This window comes from Dreissena polymorpha, chromosome 7, assembly GCF_020536995.1.
Source record: "Dreissena polymorpha isolate Duluth1 chromosome 7, UMN_Dpol_1.0, whole genome shotgun sequence".
Lineage (NCBI taxonomy): Eukaryota > Metazoa > Mollusca > Bivalvia > Myida > Dreissenidae > Dreissena > Dreissena polymorpha.
The window spans coordinates 12,222,511-12,242,788 of NC_068361.1; the positions used below are offsets into that span (position 1 = coordinate 12,222,511).

General features: G+C 33.2%; 1 protein-coding gene and 1 long non-coding RNA gene across 7 annotated transcripts in view; both read right to left on the reverse strand.

Annotated features, from left to right (window-relative positions):
• The window catches only part of LOC127837211 (MOXD1 homolog 2-like), a 172,883-nt gene that overhangs the window by 119,228 nt on the left and 33,377 nt on the right, over positions 1 to 20,278 (reverse strand). The window lies entirely within an intron of this gene.
• Positions 6,947 to 9,580, reverse strand: LOC127837216 (uncharacterized). 2 transcript variants are annotated; one of them, XR_008029174.1, is made up of 5 exons: positions 9,105 to 9,580; positions 8,580 to 8,656; positions 8,290 to 8,384; positions 7,603 to 7,684; positions 6,947 to 7,313 (listed from the first exon to the last, which is right to left on the reverse strand). It is a non-coding gene; the product is annotated as an uncharacterized LOC127837216 (long non-coding RNA). The 2 variants fall into 2 exon arrangements; XR_008029176.1 differs by lacking the exon at positions 9,105 to 9,580 and adding an exon at positions 8,993 to 9,063.

Consider the following 20,278-nt stretch of genomic DNA (forward strand, 5'->3'; position numbering starts at 1 on the left):
CGAAACATTTAGCCGAAAGTCTTAGGCCGTATGATAAAGCGAATAGAGGGCAGTGTCTCCTCCCCCTAGCTTACTGTTTTTTTTTATAGTCTTTCTAGGTCCAATTCTGGTGAGTACAATGTGAAAAATTATCAACCAGACCATCCGTAACATCGCATGTGTATTCATCATTCTAGATATTTTTTTATCAAGAATGTCGAAAATAAATTAAAATCGACAGATAATACCGTATCCGGAAACAACTGTCCAAAAACAATCAATGTAAGTCCTTGCACGTGAAATAAAATATGCATAACGTTTGACTGCCAAAACTGAAAACCAGTAAAAAGTAACCAAGCAACTACGCTATCAATATATAATTTGGTTGACATATTCTATTAAAATATGATATTGCAATGCGTTAATTCGTCAATAGATCATTACAAATCCAAGATGGCGGACATTTAAAACATTTGTAGACTTGTATGGTTTTCTGAAAGTACAGCAAATTGAACAACCTGGGTAGATCCGCATTTTATTTGCACGGTATCAAAAAAAAATTGTCATTCAAACTCTCATGTCAACATAATCGGAAGGGTGAGGAAACGCGATACGAAGCTAAATAAACCCTGTAAGGTATGGTTCAAACGATGGATGAAAATAATATTTTTGAGCATTTTTAATTTCAAAAGTTCGAAAAATCAATAGCCCAATCGGGCTAGTACCCATTGAAATTCAGTAGCCCGAAACAAGATCAACTAGCTCCGGGCTAGTGCGAATTTCGAACATTGTAGAGTTATCAATAATATGCATATTCTACATGGAAAAAGTGTCATAATTCTTATAAAATGCAAGTGATACAGTTGTCTGCTCTTGTATTTAGGTTGGGGTCATGTTGGTTAAGAAATATGCAAAATATGGAAGCAATATGTCAAGGGACATAGGAAATATTTGGGGTGGTACGCAAACTATAACATTTGCACGCTAACGCCAATGCCGGGGTGAGTAGGATAGCTCCACTTTATATATTTCATATATAATAGTCGAGCTAAAAAGTAAATATACTATATTATTAACAACAAGCTTACCTCAATCACAACTTTAATGCAATGCTTATAACAATAAAGTTACAATGATATTTCATTGATTAAAACTAACTTATTACTATTGGTTGCCTGCACTGGCAACCATCTTTAGTATTTTGGTTGCCCAGATAAAGAATAACGAGCCCAGAAATATGTACATGTGTATATTATACTTTCTTTTAATAAAATAATAGATAAATAAATAAATTTGCTGACATTGCACTACTCAATGTTTGATGTTTTATTATGAGCCTGAATTTAATTATTTCCTATTCCTAAATAATGAATGTTATTTAACTAGTATTGATCCATGGTGGTCAATTGTTATTCAATTTTTATTGCACTGAATTGTTTTAAGCTTTAAAAAAAAAACAAGTTGCCCGGCCGGACTATCAACTTTGGAAATTGAGTTGCCCAGGCCAAAACTACTTGTCCTGGGCTCACGGGAAACCACTAATTTTCATCCCTGTATACCCTTTCATTTTCTGTTCTTCCATCCTATTCTCAAAATGAATTTTAAACCACAATACTTTATAATAACATTTGTATTGAATGCTAACCATATTATGACCCAAAAAACAATTTTACAAACCCGTAATCCAGTCGCAGCGAGTTTTTTTTATTTAGTTTACCATTATCAGTGTTCTCTGTAAGACCGGCAGCGGGCCATTTCGCCGGTTACATTTACTCTAGACGCCAACTACTTTCCCCAAGTATATCAAGTAAAATGTCACAAATGCTTTAGTTTTACTGCATTGTTGCTGGCCATATAACTGGCTACTCAATTTTTTTTGGAAAACACTGAATTATGCATGACAAACACACAAAACTTAAAATCTTAGATTTGTTTTTAAAATAAATTGACACTTACAGCTTGTCGCCATTAAAATCCCAAGATTCAAATAATGTTCCACGAGATACGTCAACAATTGCTTAATCAAATGAATGAAAAATAAAAGTAAACAAAGCCGGATTTTACATAAATTCCAGGTTGATAAACACAACAAGGTAAAGGTACCTTGTAGTCGGCGAGATATAATAATAATACAGTTAGTAAGGCTCGTACCCTGGGCAGGGGTGGCGAAATCTCAAAAAACTATACTTGTCCACGGACAACCATTTAGGAAATTTAACTTGTCCGTTGCTGAACTACACTTGTCCGTTAATGTTTATATAAATTATAAACGCATTTATTGATTAATGTAAAATAATGTGGAATATATCAAAATGAGTATGACTTGCTTGTTTTGTTTATAGTTGTATTTCAATGGTACATTCATTATAGCAGTATATTATAAACAATATAAAGACTTTGTCAAACTTTTAATCTTGCAAAGCTAGTGTTATTAAAACACGTGTTGAACATAAGTACATCGTTATCTTAACAAATTAAACTAGTCCAATATGTGGACCTCATCAGACTGAGGCTCTGCACCGCTACTGGTAGCAATTTGATTATCATCAACTGGTAACCATTGAAAATCTGTTAGCCAAGTTTTTTTAAAAGTTCTGGTGCGTTTACTCAGATCATATTTTTTATCATAATCTTCCTTAGTATTTTTGGGAGGTGGACTGCTCAAAGTTTCGTGTTTCTGCTCCGTTGTTGAAGATTTAAAAAAACAAAATGTTCCATCTTTACCATTTAAGTCGTCTCAAATAACAAGGTAGACCGTGTTTTGATTATCTTAGTTTGATACTTTTTATTTCGGTCTGATTGTAAATATAAAGAAACCAGTCTGTACACTGTCTAACAGTCGGGCCGAATGTTGAAAATGTGGCATTCTCCCGGTCTCTAATAGAATAAGGGAGATCACTGCGCAGGAGAGTGCCCGTATTTTAGCTTGATTGCTCCGCAAATAGCACTGACAATGTAATCGCGTGTCAACATCCGGTTTTGTAAAACTTAATTACGGCTTTAATACAATGTATTTTTTTGTATACCTGGACCCGACTTTAAAAAAACTTGTTGTCCACGGACAACTTAATTGAAAAAAATCAGTTGCCCAGACAAGCAAATGTACGACTCGGGCAACTCGGACATTTGATTTCGCCACCCCTGCTGGGTACGGTAAATATACTAAAATGTACCCGGGAATTTTAACACTTAATCGGTTGTTGTCGGCTATTTTGTACAAATATTAATATATGGTCACATTTATGTCAATTTTCTGTTCAATGGCATTTATATTATCAAAACTCATTGTTAAATCATTAATGTGATTTAATTTTAAATCTTAAATTGTTAAAAGTCGCATCATTGTATGACGTCGTCAAGTATAATATTTTCCGCGACGTTGCACATTAACTTTTTACCGCCATAGATTTTTTTAAAGAAACATTATTTGGTTTGCGAGGTCAGGGGTCAGATCAAAATTCCAAATAGTGCAGGGTCGCACATAATGCTCATAGCTACCATGTGTTTAAGTTTCATGGTTCTAGTGCTTATGGTGTAAGAGATAGTGGCTAGGACAGACGGACAGACTGATGGTGGAGATAACCACAATGAACCTGTTAACAGCCAACTAACGCTGCCAACAAAGCACAAGCTTTACGTGTCAGGATGTGGCACTATCTATACAAACTGCATAAGAAATAACAAGACGCTTAGGGTATGAGGGACACCAAACCTGATTATGAGTCTTCCACACCTTAAGCATCTTAACCCTTTGCATGCTGGGAAATTTGTCGTCTGCTAAAATGTCGTCTGCTGAATTTCTAAAATTAGCATTTTCTTCGATTTTTTATCAAAGAATACTATCAGAATAGCAAACAGTTTGGATCCTGATGAGACGCCACGTTGTGTGGCGTCTCATCTGGATCCAAACTGTTTTCAAAGGCCTTTAAAATTCGGTTCCCGCACTGAAAGGGTTAAATATACTTATTTGCTTGTGTACATGTACCTGATAATAAATTATTATTATTACCTGTTTTGGCATCAACAAGCTTTATCAATTGGCCCTCAAATTTTGCACATAAACGCTACACGATCAACCAATATGCCTTTTCATTTCAAGTTGGAAAGCAATTTAGCCCTTATTCGGCCATAATAGGGTGGAGGATCAATTTAAAATACAACTATTCCAGATACAAAAATATTAATTCATTTATTTAATGCACTTATTTTCTTCTCTTTTGCTACTAAATGACCAGTCATATTTTGCACTAGCAGATGATATTTCTTTTTTTACATATGAAAGGTAAAAAGAAATTCAAGCAGCATTTTATAATATAAATTTAAAAATGCACTAAATCATGCACTTAAAAACAATATTATTGTGATTCTGTTATTTATAATCATATTAATAATGCCTCATTTTTCTCCATTTTATGGTTTACTATCTATTTTTCCCAATTTTATGGTTTATCTTGCTTATTTTCTGAATTCAAAAGGCACTGGCTTAAAAAAACTGTCTATGCATGTAACTCAGCGATTTTCCTCCTTCTTTATAAAGTACCGGTAAACGGTACTTTCCCAATCTAGCGAAAATTCCCAAATTCCCAATCGGCATCTGAAAAAATCCCAATCGGCGTCCGAATTTTTTCTCAAAACGATCGAAAGTTTCGTAACAAAACCCAACTTTCGGCGAGCGAACAAAGAAAATCGTATAGTTGTGTGTAACCACGCGCTCGATTAATATCGGGTTTTATTATTCAGCGCGTTCAATCAATAGAGTCGTTACTGTTTGCGGTTCTTTTGTCAGGCAGCCAGCGTACTGTTTGACGTCGGTTTGAAACCTTATCGTAGTTTGAAATGCCCTCCAGCACTGCCTCTGTGGAAAGGTTGTTCAGTCTAATGAACAATCTTTGCACAACCAATAGGAACCGTCTATCACAGGACACATTGACAGCTCTAATGATGCTGTGCAGAGAGGGATGCCAGCAACTGAGTGATGATCAAACATCAAAGATTGTTGTAATTTAAAAAAAAAATGAAACAGAGAGACATTGCTTTATAAGAGATTAAAACAACTAGTAATTGATTTTGTGTCTTCTATATAATATTTTGTTATTTATATCAACTTTATTACTTTTAGTAATGGACATTAAGGCATGCCTGCAAATGATTATTTTAATGGGTATGTTCAATTAAGTTTGAACTGTATGATGTATTCAATAAGACCCTAACTTCACGACGCAATTTTCCCAATTTAAGGATTTCACGACTCGATTTTTCCCAATTTTGAGGTTTTCACGACTCAATTTTTCCCAATTGGACCGGTACGGGTACTTTTCCCAATTGGACAAGGAAAATCGCTGTAACTGTATATTGAAATCTCATTATGAGTGATTATAAATGCATGATAAAATTCTAACATGTTATGTTATAGATAAATCTATATTGTTGGTAATTTTTCCTAAACATTATTAGCCACCGTTGTGGTCAAACATATTTTTTGTTTTATTAATGACGTTGTTTCACAGATTACTGTAACAGAGCTACAGATTAGGTGCGCATTTGTGTAAATACCCAATGTAAAATTGCCGATTACGCATAGAAAAATAAAACCATGCGTTCCGAAACCCAATTGAAATTGTCGATTAGGCATATCATATTTTTCCTTTGCATATTGAGTAAATCTGTCCCGGAAATACCCTCGTCCGAAATACCCGGATTCTTTCCGCTTTGTCCAAGCGCTTTCAGTATACGTGTTATTGTTGTGAAAATGTAGATGTTAATGTTATACTTGTTATGTACAAACTGACTTAAAATAAAATTTGTATTTGTATATTTGTATACCATGTGCTCAAGTGTTTTCAAATTCAGAATGACATTTCCCGGTATTTTAGAATATTCTGGCTTGTGTTGTTAACAAATTGTAGTGTAAATACAAACTCTAAAGTAAATATTTAAAACTACCCGATTCACACTGAAATCAGTTTTATAATCCACCAGACGTATGTTGTTAATCACAAATAATAGATTTCAGAAAACAAAGGCAATGTTTACAATATTAGCAAAAGATGTCAAGGATGATCCGACAGTATCCAAATGAAAACTAGTCTTGGACAAAGCGACAATGGCTTCAAAATTGTGAATTTCAGACTGATGAGAGTTATTTTCATCTATTGTTAGATGCATTTGAAACATTTAAACCTTAAAACATTCCTCGATGCAGTAATTTATATTCATTCACCAATATATGTAGAAATGTATCCAAGAAAATGAGTATTCTTTGATTTATAGCGTGACATAAATATGTTACGACTCTGGTTGACTTTCGATACAGAGTTGGCTTCAGAGTACAGGTATGTCAATACCATATAAATTGTACGCTGAAGTTTCTTTAGCTAATATTTTTCTAATGTTGACAGACCATTGACATTGCTGGGGTTTGTTGATTTAAAGACTTATTATCATCACGGGCAGAAAAACATTATTGACATTAAACAGCGCGTCATTAATTAGACATCAGCTGCACAACTGTATGGTAAAAGGTAAATATGTATCTTAATAATTATGTTGACAACTAGCTTACGTAGCAACGTCCGAAAATATGAAATATCCGACATGTATTTCAATATTTAAAATTCAAGATATAATGACGACTGAACTGTTTTACTTTAAGGAAAAAACGGTAAAACTATGTTGAAAATGAAACACAACAAACTAAATACTTATCTGTTACGGCTAAACGACTAATTATCCCAATATAACACTGTCATTGAATCGCACATTTCAATTATAATTATTCCCCTTGAAAGTTAATGCATATTGATATAACGAATTCATCAAACGTTATCAAACATTAGTAATTTGAATTGCATCGGATTCGCACAATATTATGTGGATGTAAATCCGATCCGGTTGTTGTTTATGTGTCAAGCTCATTTTGTCAGTGACTGAGTGAGATATAATAAATTTCTTCCGTAGTAAAAATTAGCAATAACCACTGATTTTGAAAATTGACATAAACCCAGTAAAATTATACATTTTCTGATAGATATTAGTAAACCATTTCCAAATATGTATGGTTTGTCTTTCTTACTTTGTCTAAAGTAATGTTAGTGAATGCGGAAACATTGAAAAATCCCATGTGTAAAAATTGTCATTTTTCATTTTTTCAAAATAGTCAACCTGGGTGTATAATTTGTTTAAAATAATGATTTAAGAACACATTTTTTATCCAAACTTTTAATAATTCATTACAGATACATTTCAGCTATGTAAGATGTCCTTGCAATTGGATGGTCCGGCAGGATTCTGGTCTGAAACACGTTACCCCCCACCAACCCAGGACCCAAAAATTCCTGAAATAGACAATAAAAAGTTGATTTTTCTAAATTGCAAATTTGCATGTGATTCAATATCACAGTTGAAATAATGTACAACAAAACAAGAATAAATGTTGAAAAAACAAAAACTTATTTGGTTAGTATTTAAAAAAAACATTATCCAAAACATGTACAACTGCCCCACCCACCCAATACAAATGTGATACAATCTGGTATTTAAGAACATTTTCTAAGAAATATTATTTCTCTTAAACAAAATTTTATTTATGAACAAGCAGTTAAATTGAACAGGAAAAACACTTACGGTTGAATATGCAGCCAGTAATCTGAATTCTTATCCAAAATTCTGATATGTCGGTTGATTAGGAATGGCAGCACCAGGAATTCTGAAAGATCGACAATGCATTGCTATATTAAATCTTATATACTTTTGTAAGATGAAACAGAAACACTATTTGTTAGAATAGTTTAACACACACCTATTCAAAAAAAGATAAACATATAATAAAATAATTAAAAAAATATTATAATAATTACTGTAAGAAGTTTCGAACTCATAATAGGCGAATGTATGTAACAGCTCAATATCTTTAAACAACTTCTTAGATTTAGTAAATCATTGTCGATACATTAATTAAGAGCTTGTTTTCTTCATGAAAGGAACTCCAAAGATGCTGAAATATAATAGTGCACTGCATGCAAATATTAATTAAGTGATACTGACAAACTAAAAGAACAGAACATTTAACCGCAAATGTTTTCTATAAGCTTTTACTGATTCAATGTTTCTTCTTTCAAAGTTTTCTAAAAAATCATGCTGAGATCAAAATTAGCCAATTGTAAGGGCATTTAATATTTCATCCATTTAAGTCATCTTTTTAATGTAGCCCCATATGATGAAATAACTGGAATTCCTTTGCCAACTGAAGTAACTTCCAATTTAATTTTAATAGTAATATTAACATTAATAATAAGATGCAGTCACACATACTGTTTGTCAAAAAGGCTGTTAACAACTGATCTTTCACTGGAATATTCCTGTCAACCAAAAGGTGAAGGTGGTTGTGTCTCGTCAGAGTCCGATATCTATGCAAATGAACAGACATATACATATTTTTGTCATCATACTTACAAAGTACATATCCAACAATAATATTATTTCTTACAGTAGGGGCATGTGTATATTGTGTATTATTAAATAATTAAGTTTAAATTCAGGATATAATTGTTAATCATCAAATTCAATGTCTTCAACATGCAACTGCTTAAAATGTTACTTACCACAATGTAACTGTGCTCATGTATTTGTGAAATCCCATCATAATCACTGTCCAATAGATCTTTGTCAGTCATGTTCTCTATAAAATAAAAAGTAAATAAAATTTCAATACCGGTATGCACATAACCTGCGACACATAATAACCGAGTCTTAGCATTGCATTCTCCATTTTGCAAAGGTTAATTCTAGAACCTAACCTTTATATATAATAATATCCATTTATTTTTTGTATATTAATCATGTAAACGAAATAAGAACTGAAATTAATTATAGCAGTTTTAACACGTTAACAAAACTAATAATGAGATGGTGTGTGAATTATAATGCTCCCTAAATGTATAATCAACTTAAAACCAATAACGTAACTTAGCTTTTAAGTTTATGATTATGATCAATCACAGAAGTTATATTTTACATTTGTTACAAATGAAGACAAGTCCGGTACGACATGGCGCGGGTACGATCTGGAACAGATTTTCTTTGACATAATTAACACAATAATTTAGGTGATTTAAGTGAATTCATACCTGATTCGATACCAAATGAGACGATTTCTCTTCCTGCCAAACAAATACTGTGTTTATCGTACGGATATCCATAAAACTGCTCAAAAGATCGCTCCCGAATTCACCGTAACAACAATGTAATAATTCCGCGTAAAGGGGAGTAACTCTACTGCACAGGAATAGTGGTGTTGGAAATAAATAAATATATATTATTTCACGCGCATATACCTGATTCAAATGGTTAGGATTTATTAAAAAACACAATAATTGATTTATTAAAAGCTAAATTTCAAGTGAATCTGCCTTCTTTCTGCAAAATATTGGCCTTCGAATTTTTTACTTTCACTTTTGAGCAATGATTTTTTATTTTCCGGTCATGGCAAGGTCAGATACTGCTTATTTGGACATATCTCCTCCCACATATGCAAATTTTTCATTTGGATTACTTCTTTCATGCTCGTAGTGAAGCGTTAAAAACACCCCACATATTTCGGTCAACTTTTTGCCCGAACACCGATTGCGCAATAATTTGCATAGCAGGTGCGTGGTTATTGCTAGTAAAATCTACTGTAAAGTACACAATGATACTTACGTAATTCTGTCGTATCCGTCTGAATAAGCATCCGCTGCACAAAATATAGACATTTGTATTAATGATAATTAAACACAATCATATTTTCTGTGTTTATTGAATTAATAACACTGAGTTTCTTTGTCGCGTTACAAGATGGCGGATGTCTAACGCTGTTTGTGAAGTGACGTCACAATGTTTATCTGTGCGCGTGCCCTTTCCCATAAAAGTATTTAAACACAAAATACTCGAAAAGTTGTTTTTTCCCAGATATGACGACAACGCCAACAGGTAGATCGCATTCTGGTTCATATACATGTCAAATTTCAGCAAACGTGTTCGGCCAGTTTTCAAGAAACTCAAATCGCGGTGATTCTCGCCACCTTAACTCAACTTAGCCCCCTTTATCATTCGTTCGATTGAACGTCATCAATAATGACGTCCAATACATCACTCATTCCATATTTAGAGGGGAATAACACTTCTTAGTTGCTTATATTAACTTTTTACCTCTGTTGTAAATGCACGCATTTAAACCGTTTGTAACAACTTTAATATTATTTCGGACGCTAAGTTCGGATTTAGAAAAGGGCGGTCTACTGTTGAAGCTATTTTTATATTAATGTCTTTAATACAAAAATATGTTAATGAAAATAAAAGGTTATATGTTATAAACGTTAAAAATTGTTGATACTATTTATAGAAATGGTTTATGCCTCAAATTATACAAATGTTGTATTGAAGGCAAACTGCTCAGAATTATTAAAAATATGAAACATAATGTCAAATATTGTGCAAGGCATTGTTCATCCTATTCAGAATATTTTAGTTATGCTGTCGGACTACGTCAAGGGGATGTAATGTCACCTCTACTATTATCGCTATTTATTGACGATCAAGAATTATTTTTACAAGATAGTTCTTCTTCCGGTTTGCTCATTGATGATATTATACTTATATTGTTGCTTTTTGCTGACGATATGGCAATACTAGGTAAATCGCCTGAAGAAGTACAATCTCATTTGGACCGTTTACTTGAATACTGCAATACCTGTGGACTAAATATAAATATTACTAAAAGGAAAATTATGGTTTTCCGGAAACGTGGTCGTATTTTACCATCAGAACATTGGGCATATAATAGTCAACCAATAGAGGTTGTCAATAATGTTGTCAATTATTTGCGTAAAGTTTTTAATTATACAACTCCTCTTTGAACCAATAATATATAGCTGGTAAAGCACTAAAAGAACTAAATATTGTACTCATTAAATGTAAAGAATTTGATTTAAAACACAAAACGTAATGTCAGTTGTTTGATGCTTTTGTTGGTTCAATGCTTAACTATGCATGCGACGTTTGGGGCAACACAAAGTAAAACGAAATAGAACGAATACATTTAAAATTCTGCAAAAGATTGCTGACTGTTAAACAGAACTCTTGTAATGCAGCAGTATATTAGGAGTTGAGTCGGCATCCTTTATGTATTAATCGTTGTATTAGATAATTGTTAAATACTGGTTGAAAATTTCAAATTTTGATAATATTATTATAAAAAGTTTATATTTACAAGTCCTGCAAGATAGCAATAAGGGATATACAAATTGGGTTACTAATGTTAAAAGGCTGTTAGACACATATATATGGATTTTCACATGCTTTTGATGACGTGAATTTGGTCGATGTTAACATATTTTTACATCAATTTAAATATAGAGTTATTAATACGTATATCCAGGACTGGCATAGGATTGTCGACAACAGACCGTTTCTGGACATGTATTGTGTATTTAAACCTGTTTTTCTACATGAACATTACCTTGATCATATTCCTAAATCCCTGAGGGCATACATTACTAAATTACGATTGTCAGTTACCCAAAACACCCCAAGAAACGAACGATTTAGAAGATGAGTTCCACTTTGCATGTAAATAAACCATCTGTATATAAATTCCACCAACTACTAAATGGTAATAACACAAATGAGCTATTAATGTTGGCAAAATATGTTAAATATGCATTAAAAGCAAGACATACATTTTTGAAAACAACTTTGTAGTATACATAGGGTTTTCCCCCTAAACACTGTAATACTGTACGAATACTTGTTATATCTGATCTTGTTAGGCATTTAATTAAATATTATAACTTTTCATTAAGTAATGTATAAATATATAATATATTTAGTTTTTTATGTATTGTAAACCTATATCTAACCATATCACAATGTTAAACAAAATGTTAAAAACGTGACATCATGTATGAATATGTTATTGGTGCAATTAGACGATGTACTCCGTACAAGTCCCAATAAAGTGTCTTGTCTCCTGTTGTTAAATAAAAAAAATCAATACATGTTGGTGTTGAAAGGTTTATAAGACCAATGGTTCGAAAGAAGGCGGGTATTAAAGCAATAAAGTAGATGTCTGTTATTGCCCAACGGCAACCTTTGCGTGGACATTTGACTTGAACAAGCATAGTTGGATCAAATCCCTGCCTTTATAACAAACCACGTGATGATAGCCTAGCCACGTGCTACACTAATTTTACCTTTGTCATTTTTACTTTTTTAATTTAGGTAATTCCTTTTTTTTATAATGAACCAAACCTTATACACTATTGTCCAAATATAAAAGAAAATGATACTACTTTTAATAATACAAAGCAAACCAAACAATAAAATCCTACCAAATCTGGTAGGATTTTCTTGTGACGGCAGAGATTGTATGTGAGAGCAAGGAACGACAACTCTGCGTGGAGATCGGCACAACGGATATACGTATACAATTACAGACTAACTATAAAGTCATCCAAACGCATGAGCAGTTGTGAAAACAAAATATTGCAAAAAGGAAAATCGGAGGTAATTATTAGACTCAGGCTATACACTAGGTCAAATCACAGTCCCACCTTGGACAATTTTTCGTCATCGTTGACAATCACCGCGGTCTTAGGGTGCACCCATCGTGAAAGATCGCGATGACAATGGTGAGCAGCGTGGACGTTATCAGGAAATCGATCTCACGGTGGACCACCGCGGCCACGGTGGTTCGCGGTGATAACAGGTAAATGAATAGTTTCTGCATGAAGTTTTACTTAATGTTTTTTAAGAAATTGTTTTTGTTATAATTTCGAAAATGCTTTCTCGTGTGTGTACATAAAGCTTGACAATAATTACATATACACATATTTAATATACATGTAATTTGATATCAGACTATTATTGCGAATTATTGTTTCTAATGTTACATGTTATTGATTCGAATATACAGTCGAATTTTCGGCAGTACGTATTTAGTAATATTTTAATGAAAACAACGCAGTTGTTATGTTGGCGAGTGACTATGAATATACCTGCACGGAGTATTAAAATCTTTGACCTATGATCGTATGTACATATGTACAGCGTGTTAATTATAAGATATAATCCACATCATTTCACGCAGCACTTTTGACTATCGCATCGTTGTGTTGTTAATATGACTCTCCATTTGCAACAATACACCTAGGCTTAAATGTATATCAGAGTCGAATCAGTTGTAACTATCGTATATTTAAAACTCATATTTATAAATGGAACGTTGGTAAAATGTTCCGAAAATTGTCATGTATGGTTTGCATGAAGCACGAGTATCTCTCTCTTATATGGGATTTCAGCGCACAGGAAACCTCTCGGATTCTCATATACATTATGCATTTGCAGGGACCATGCATTTGATTTGTTATAAAGACGTCGCAAAGAGCAGAGGAAGTTGAAAATATCAGGCGTATCAAAGCCCTCTGGCGTGACCAGAGGGTGTCAACCCAGGCACTTACACCACAAGTGCGACAAAACAAAACGTTTGTCTACCAAAAGACTTGAAATTCAACTACAGGAACGAGATTAATAAACTGTACCTGAGCAATTTGAGCAATTTTACATTGAACATGCAGAAATAATATATTTCTCTTATCTAGCTATATATGTATATGTTTCTATAAATATGTACCAAATTTTAAAGGGCCTTTCGACGTCGATATAATAGGCATGCGTGAAGTTTCCCGTCATTCTTATAGAAATAGTAATTGATCTCAAATAATGACCCAAAACACATGTTAAATTAAGTAACTTAAAACGTATTACTAAAACCAAGGAAAAACAATAGTGTTGATACAATAATTTTTTCGTTGTTCGAAAATCGAAGCAGGAGTTACACAAATATATGCAGCTGGGCCTGATAAACTTAACATTTGTGTCTTAGCCTTAAAGCTGATTATTGTTACTGCTAATCTTAATAATAAATGCCACTTAGGTAAAAATAAAACTCAATATGAAAGCAATGTAATCTGCTTGTAAAGAAAACTGACCACACACACATTGTATAATCGATGAAATATTCAATAATAAGTTCGACGCAGGCTTTTCGCCAGGCTTTTTTTGTGCAGCGGAACCGGTGTGCATTAACTTCCATATCAATGTTGCCCCAAGGCAAGATTTTCCAAGATGTAGAAATGTTCACAAGCGCTTGTAATAAGTGATAAAACTGTAATTTGCATTCTGCAACTGACCATTCAAATCACTAAAGCGCGAATCAGCTATTTATGTATAGACGCTTACACAAGACATGAGTTAGATAAATGAAATGCTTCACACAAATTTAATCCAGATGTTTGCACCTTCATTTTATATCGCTTTCACGCCTGTGAGGTGCGACAAACAATACCTAGACTTTTCTCACATAATATATGGTAAGAACACGTAAGTTATATCGAGGAGGTGGTGAAATATATTTGAGGCGCGTCGTAAGAAAACCTGGGGCGGTAGTCTGAAACTTTCTTAGACAAAATATTTACTAAGAATATACGTTTTTTCTAAGTTTTTTGCTATAACTGTAATATTTTCTTAGTTTTTGTCTAAGAAACGTTCTAATATCTTAGAATTTTCTAAGAGTTGCCGAATTTTACTAAGAAAGTTAGAAACCTCTACACCTGTCTAAAACGTATAGAATTTTCTTAGAGAAATTTTTTATCGGCCATTTTGTGTTGATTTATAAAATCAAAGCTCAAATTTCACGTCAAACCATTACAGGTAAGTTAAATTTAACATCGTTAAACAATGTTTACATTGTAAATGACGTTAAAGCAACTAATATGTAAATATTTAACGTAACATAAATATCCATCTCTCGTTTACAAGCGTACACACGAATTTAAAATGTGTGAACAAATTCACCACAATATATGTTTACCGTTATTATCATGCTACAATTTATTACTTTGTCAACACCTTCACTTTCCTATTACGAAACTGTATAGTGACGAAACCTCCTTAGAGACATTTCCGTCACAACAAATATGGTGGTCATTTCTGTGACAGCTGCAGTGACATCTGTCATTCATTAGTCATACTTTGACATATGAAATAGACTGAACAAATAAATGTGATTAGGATTATATACTTAATTTAGTATCAACAAGCGGAAACTTGCAGTTATTTTTTATATTGAATACAGCAATTGTTAAATCTTATAAAACACTGATGAGTTTTCTGATATTTATTTGTCAACAAACAGGTGCTCCCCAACACTCTCAATTGTCTCCCTTACATTCACACAAGACTGGAGGAGTATTTCCCCTTACATAAGCAATAAGATAAAAGAGTATTTGCCCTATATTTTGTACAAAATAACATTGGTATTTTTTTTAAATAAGTTATTCTTTAGTTTGATTAAAATCATGTTTGTTAATTATAATACTAATCACAGGTTGAAAGGCATTGTCAAAAAATACTTGACTGGAAATGATAATTTTTATACACCAAACATATGATGATATTATGTATTTATCTGTTTTATATTTTTGTAATACCTGCTACCATAATCCACTGTTTGACTTGGCCCTGAAACCACTTCCAAGTATTGTTCATGGGAAGGTATTGCTCTGAAAATAGTTTGTTTCATGAAGCGTATATGTAAGCGCACAAATAATTTTGCTAATAAAAAATCAATGAAGCATTTTAGAAAATTCTTGATATGCAGTTTTGTATGATTTTTTTTGCACTTGTTTTTGTATAATGTTTTTAAGCAGGAAATAGATAAAACTGAACTTGTTTTATGATTGTGCATGTGTTTTCTGTAGTTTGTCTTGAATATTACATTAATGAGTATGAACATTAAATGCCTAATCATATATAAAAAAATAAAACAGTAGTATACTGTTTATCTGCATTTTACTTAAAAGATTATGAATAAGTGTCTTACACAGCTGATAAAGTCACCAACTGACTGAAGCTGGAGTCAAGTGCCACACCTGCAGCACCAGCGATTGAAGGCGACTCAATGCCTATCACGTTCATGATCGCCTCTGTCACGATGTCCAGATTTTTTTGCAAACAACCTCCTCCTTAAATAAAAAAAATTCATTCAAGTATTTATGGATGTGTGGTTAAAATTATATTATAACATTTATGAATTTATTCCAAACTTAAATCAGAGTTTTATTCTTGTATAATTTTAAACTTGCTACTATTAGTATACGGTAATGACTTAATTCAAACAACTGAATTTTTGAAGGTGTATTGAAACATCATTACCACCAGGTTTTTACTTGACAGCAAAATTAAATAGTGGCTACATTGTTAAAAATGACATGATTAAGTCTCAATTTTGTTGATACATGTACTTTACATGAATAGGACTTTCATTTTCAAAGTGATATATACGACATACATGTATATGAACAAAATACTGGTTACTCATTTTAGAGGTAAAGCATTACAAAGCATTACAATTTATAATATTCTTTTCCTTGTTATATAAATATTTAATTTCTCATTTTGCAATTAATTGATGACTACCAGTCAGTGCACGGTCTCTCACGTAATCCGTGTAGATTATTCGATGCTTGGCCACTAGGTTGAGCCACTTTTTTTCAAGCTTGTCAGCTGATCTTGCCCACATCTTCTTTTTTGTCTGGCTTGTTATTCCTGTTATTAAATATATTTATTTCATTCATAAAACAATTAACATGCTATAAGCACTGATTCTATTGTTTAAAATGTAGCAAATAAATTGGTATGAAGATTTTGATGGTTATTATTATTATTATCATCCATTGTTAAGTTCATGAGATTAGAGAATGGGAATGTGCACCTTTTTGGATCAGACTATACTTTTGATTATTGCAACTACTTTAAGCTAGGTTGAAATATTTGTATAAAGTTACTCGTTTAATAATGTACAGCAACAACTGTATGTTCAATGGTGCAATTGCAAAATCTGCTAGAAACATTTAACTATAATTTCAGGGCCAAAAAAAATCTTCACAAGGGGCATTATTTTCTTCCACTTAACCAAAAAGTCCCTTTCCCATACAGAAATTTCTTTAAAATCATGCCTTTTTTCTTTAAATTTCCAATTTACCTTCAGTATTTTTCATTCCCCAAAACCAGAAAAGTGTGTATTTTTTCCCTGAAAAAAAGGCTGTGGCCCTTTTCCCAAAGTTGGTGTTTTGGCCCTGAATTTGGTTACCTTCAGTAAATCGGTGTTTAAGAAGCTCATGGTTGCTTAATCCGTTCAATCCACAATCTTCTGCCATCAAATTGCAGAGGATAATACAATCATCCAAGGAAAATTTCTGCTCCCTTTCCTTTTTACTAGTCGCCATTGTTTTCGCTGATGACAGTTGTCGTCTGTTTACATTCAGTGTCAAATGTTCTATTTTTAGAAACGGGAATTCCTATTCGTGACGAAGTCGAATGGTTACACAATGACATAATTATGAAATAAATATAGAATCCCATTATTTCAAACATACCATTATGCAACCATCCGTTTTCTTTTCAGACTTGACACCTTTATTGCTTTCGATTGAAGATTTTTTAGACACGTAGCATTCTAACAATCGTTCCACATTCGCGCGAATAAAATTCGATGCACATTATAACTTTTACTCTACTCTGAACGTTTGAGCGATTTCATTATTATCGGCTTTAACACAAAGCAGATGGAATCGCGTCCTATATACAATTAAAATAATGTGTTTGAAGCCTTAAAACACATTACACTCGCGTATTGGAATGACACACACTGTTCATCGAAGTTGCCATATTGTTTTGCCTTGCAGTAGTAATCGCGCATGCGCACAACTGCAAAAAGCGCTTAATCTGACAATAATACCAATTTTTACGAACGAATATAGTTTTATTTTCTAAGAACGTTTTTTCTCTAAGAATGGTGTTAGAAAAATTCTAAGATGAAAATCTTAGACAAAAAACTTTCTTAGTGAAAAAAAAATAAGAATTAGAAAATTCTATGTAAAATATCTAAGAAAGTTTCAGAATACCGCCCCAGGCTAAATGACATTGATGACGTTATTGGGAAAACCCGCTTTAACCTACGTCATTGTTTTACCCGGGAAATATTTTAGTGTTTGGTGTAACCATATTACGTGTTATTTGCGGAATTGTTGTGATTCTCGGAATTACATGATGGATAAAGAAATGGAGGTAACTATTTGCTTGTTCATGATTGTAGTGTTATGAACCTTTCTGTTGGAAATATTTTAATTTCTATTGCTTTTATAAAATAAACCGTCTGAAGTGAAAGTAAAACAAAATGTTGCAGTTTTGCTCAATAGCCTTTAGAAATCTAGTAAACTTTGCTCTATCCAAATCGAACGCCATGATAGTTATAAAATGCGTTATAAAACTGTTTTCTTTCTGTACATGTGTTGTTTACAATCATGTATTTATGACAGATAGTTGAATAGATACTAACAGTGCTTAACGGGCAACGAATAGTGGTGTTATGATAGATAGTTAAATAAATACTAACTTTGCGTAAACGAGCAACGAATAGTGGTGTACGTTGTTATGAGAAAAATATGATTATCATTAGTTTTGACATTTCAAAATGGTCGTTTCTTTGTTTTAATTTAATAATTATTGTTTTCATTTAATAATTATTGTTTTCATTTAATAATTATTGTTTATATATGGACCTTATTTTCTCTCGATACTGTAGGTTGTGCTTGAGGTGTAATGGATGCATCGAAGCGCTATGAAACTGATGTTCAGTAGTTCGATTCCCGTCACCGGACCGTTTTTATTAACTCTTATTTGTCATTTGCAGATAGTTGCATGCTAATTATTTATTTTTTAAATAATATTGAATTTTAATCACGTTACTTTACCTAGATTTACTGTAATTTAATAAAAAATTAAGCGTTTTATTATCACCTATAAGCAAAGTGCAACATGCTAAAATGATTTTTGAGTGATGTCCATTTAAAGGTATATAGGCCTAATTGTGTACGCAGTATAAATCAAACTGTAATTTAGATCTAGATTAACAGTTGTGACTACAATGTTTAATATTTAAATGACATACATACATTTGTTCGGAATAATAAGTTCGTTATAATATAGCTTATTCGCTTTTATTTTAATTCAAGATTGTAGTTAATATTCTATGCATACAGCATATTGAAAGTTAGTAAAATTAATATTTAATTTACTGACATCACATGTATATGAAGTTATTATAAACACGTGTGATATTAGGCCGATAATATACACATTTCTATATTTTCAGGAACTAGAATCTGTATTGTCGGACCACTTTGGTCGGACACCGGTCAACTCACAGTAAGTGCTGTGTGATGAAACGCCCTTAGTTGATCCTGAAGAGCCCGAAGTATTAATTGCTACCCGGGTCCGGGATTACCTGGTCCGCAACGAAGGTGCAGAAGATAACGAAAGCGACCAAGGTGGGGATGTACAAGAAACCGGCGACGCTCACGATGACGCTTTTCGTAATGTGCGTAAGTTTCTGTCGGACGGATGCGGCTGTAAACATCAGTGTGATAAACGTTTTAATTTTGATACTGTTGTTAACCATTTGTTAGATATCAGGGCGCTGGCCAAAGAGGAGAAAGAACTTAACGTTATGACCTTGTTGAAAGATGTTGATGGGGAAACAACTAAAAGAGGGAAGCAACGGAAGCGAGCCAGGGTTGAGTTTAGGGTAGCGGGGAGTGCCGTATGTAAAAAAAAAATTATGCTGTTCTTTGACATCGGTAAGCACCAGCTTTTATCACTACAGCAACATGTCAGAGAACATGGTTTGACGCCTAGAGTTCATGGCAACCGTGGAAAAAAGCCAACGCATGCTGTTTGTTACGATGATGTTATGCGCGTTGTGCACTTCATACGTAATTATGCGGATGAACGGGGTCTACCACAACCAGCCGCCCCGAGAGTGGTAGACAACGCTCCGACTGTATACTTAACATCTGACACAACAAAGACCAACCTGCATCAACAGTACCAGACATCATGCACGGAAGCTGGTTCCAGGGTCATAGAAATAACGGCCTTCAAGGAAATATTGCGCATGTGCTTACCGCACATCCGGATCGCTGGTGATGAGGTGATGACGTTTGTGCCAAGTGCGAAACACTAAGGAGGGGTGTCATGGATGCTGTGACGGAAGAAGAGAAATTGACAGCTACAGACTCGTTAAGGAATCACATTTTTTAGCACAAAAGGTAATAATGTTTGACACATAATTATAATATAGTCTTGCATTTAGTAAATAGAAAATAATTGTAGGCTTTACAAACTATTTTTTTAATTCGTCGTG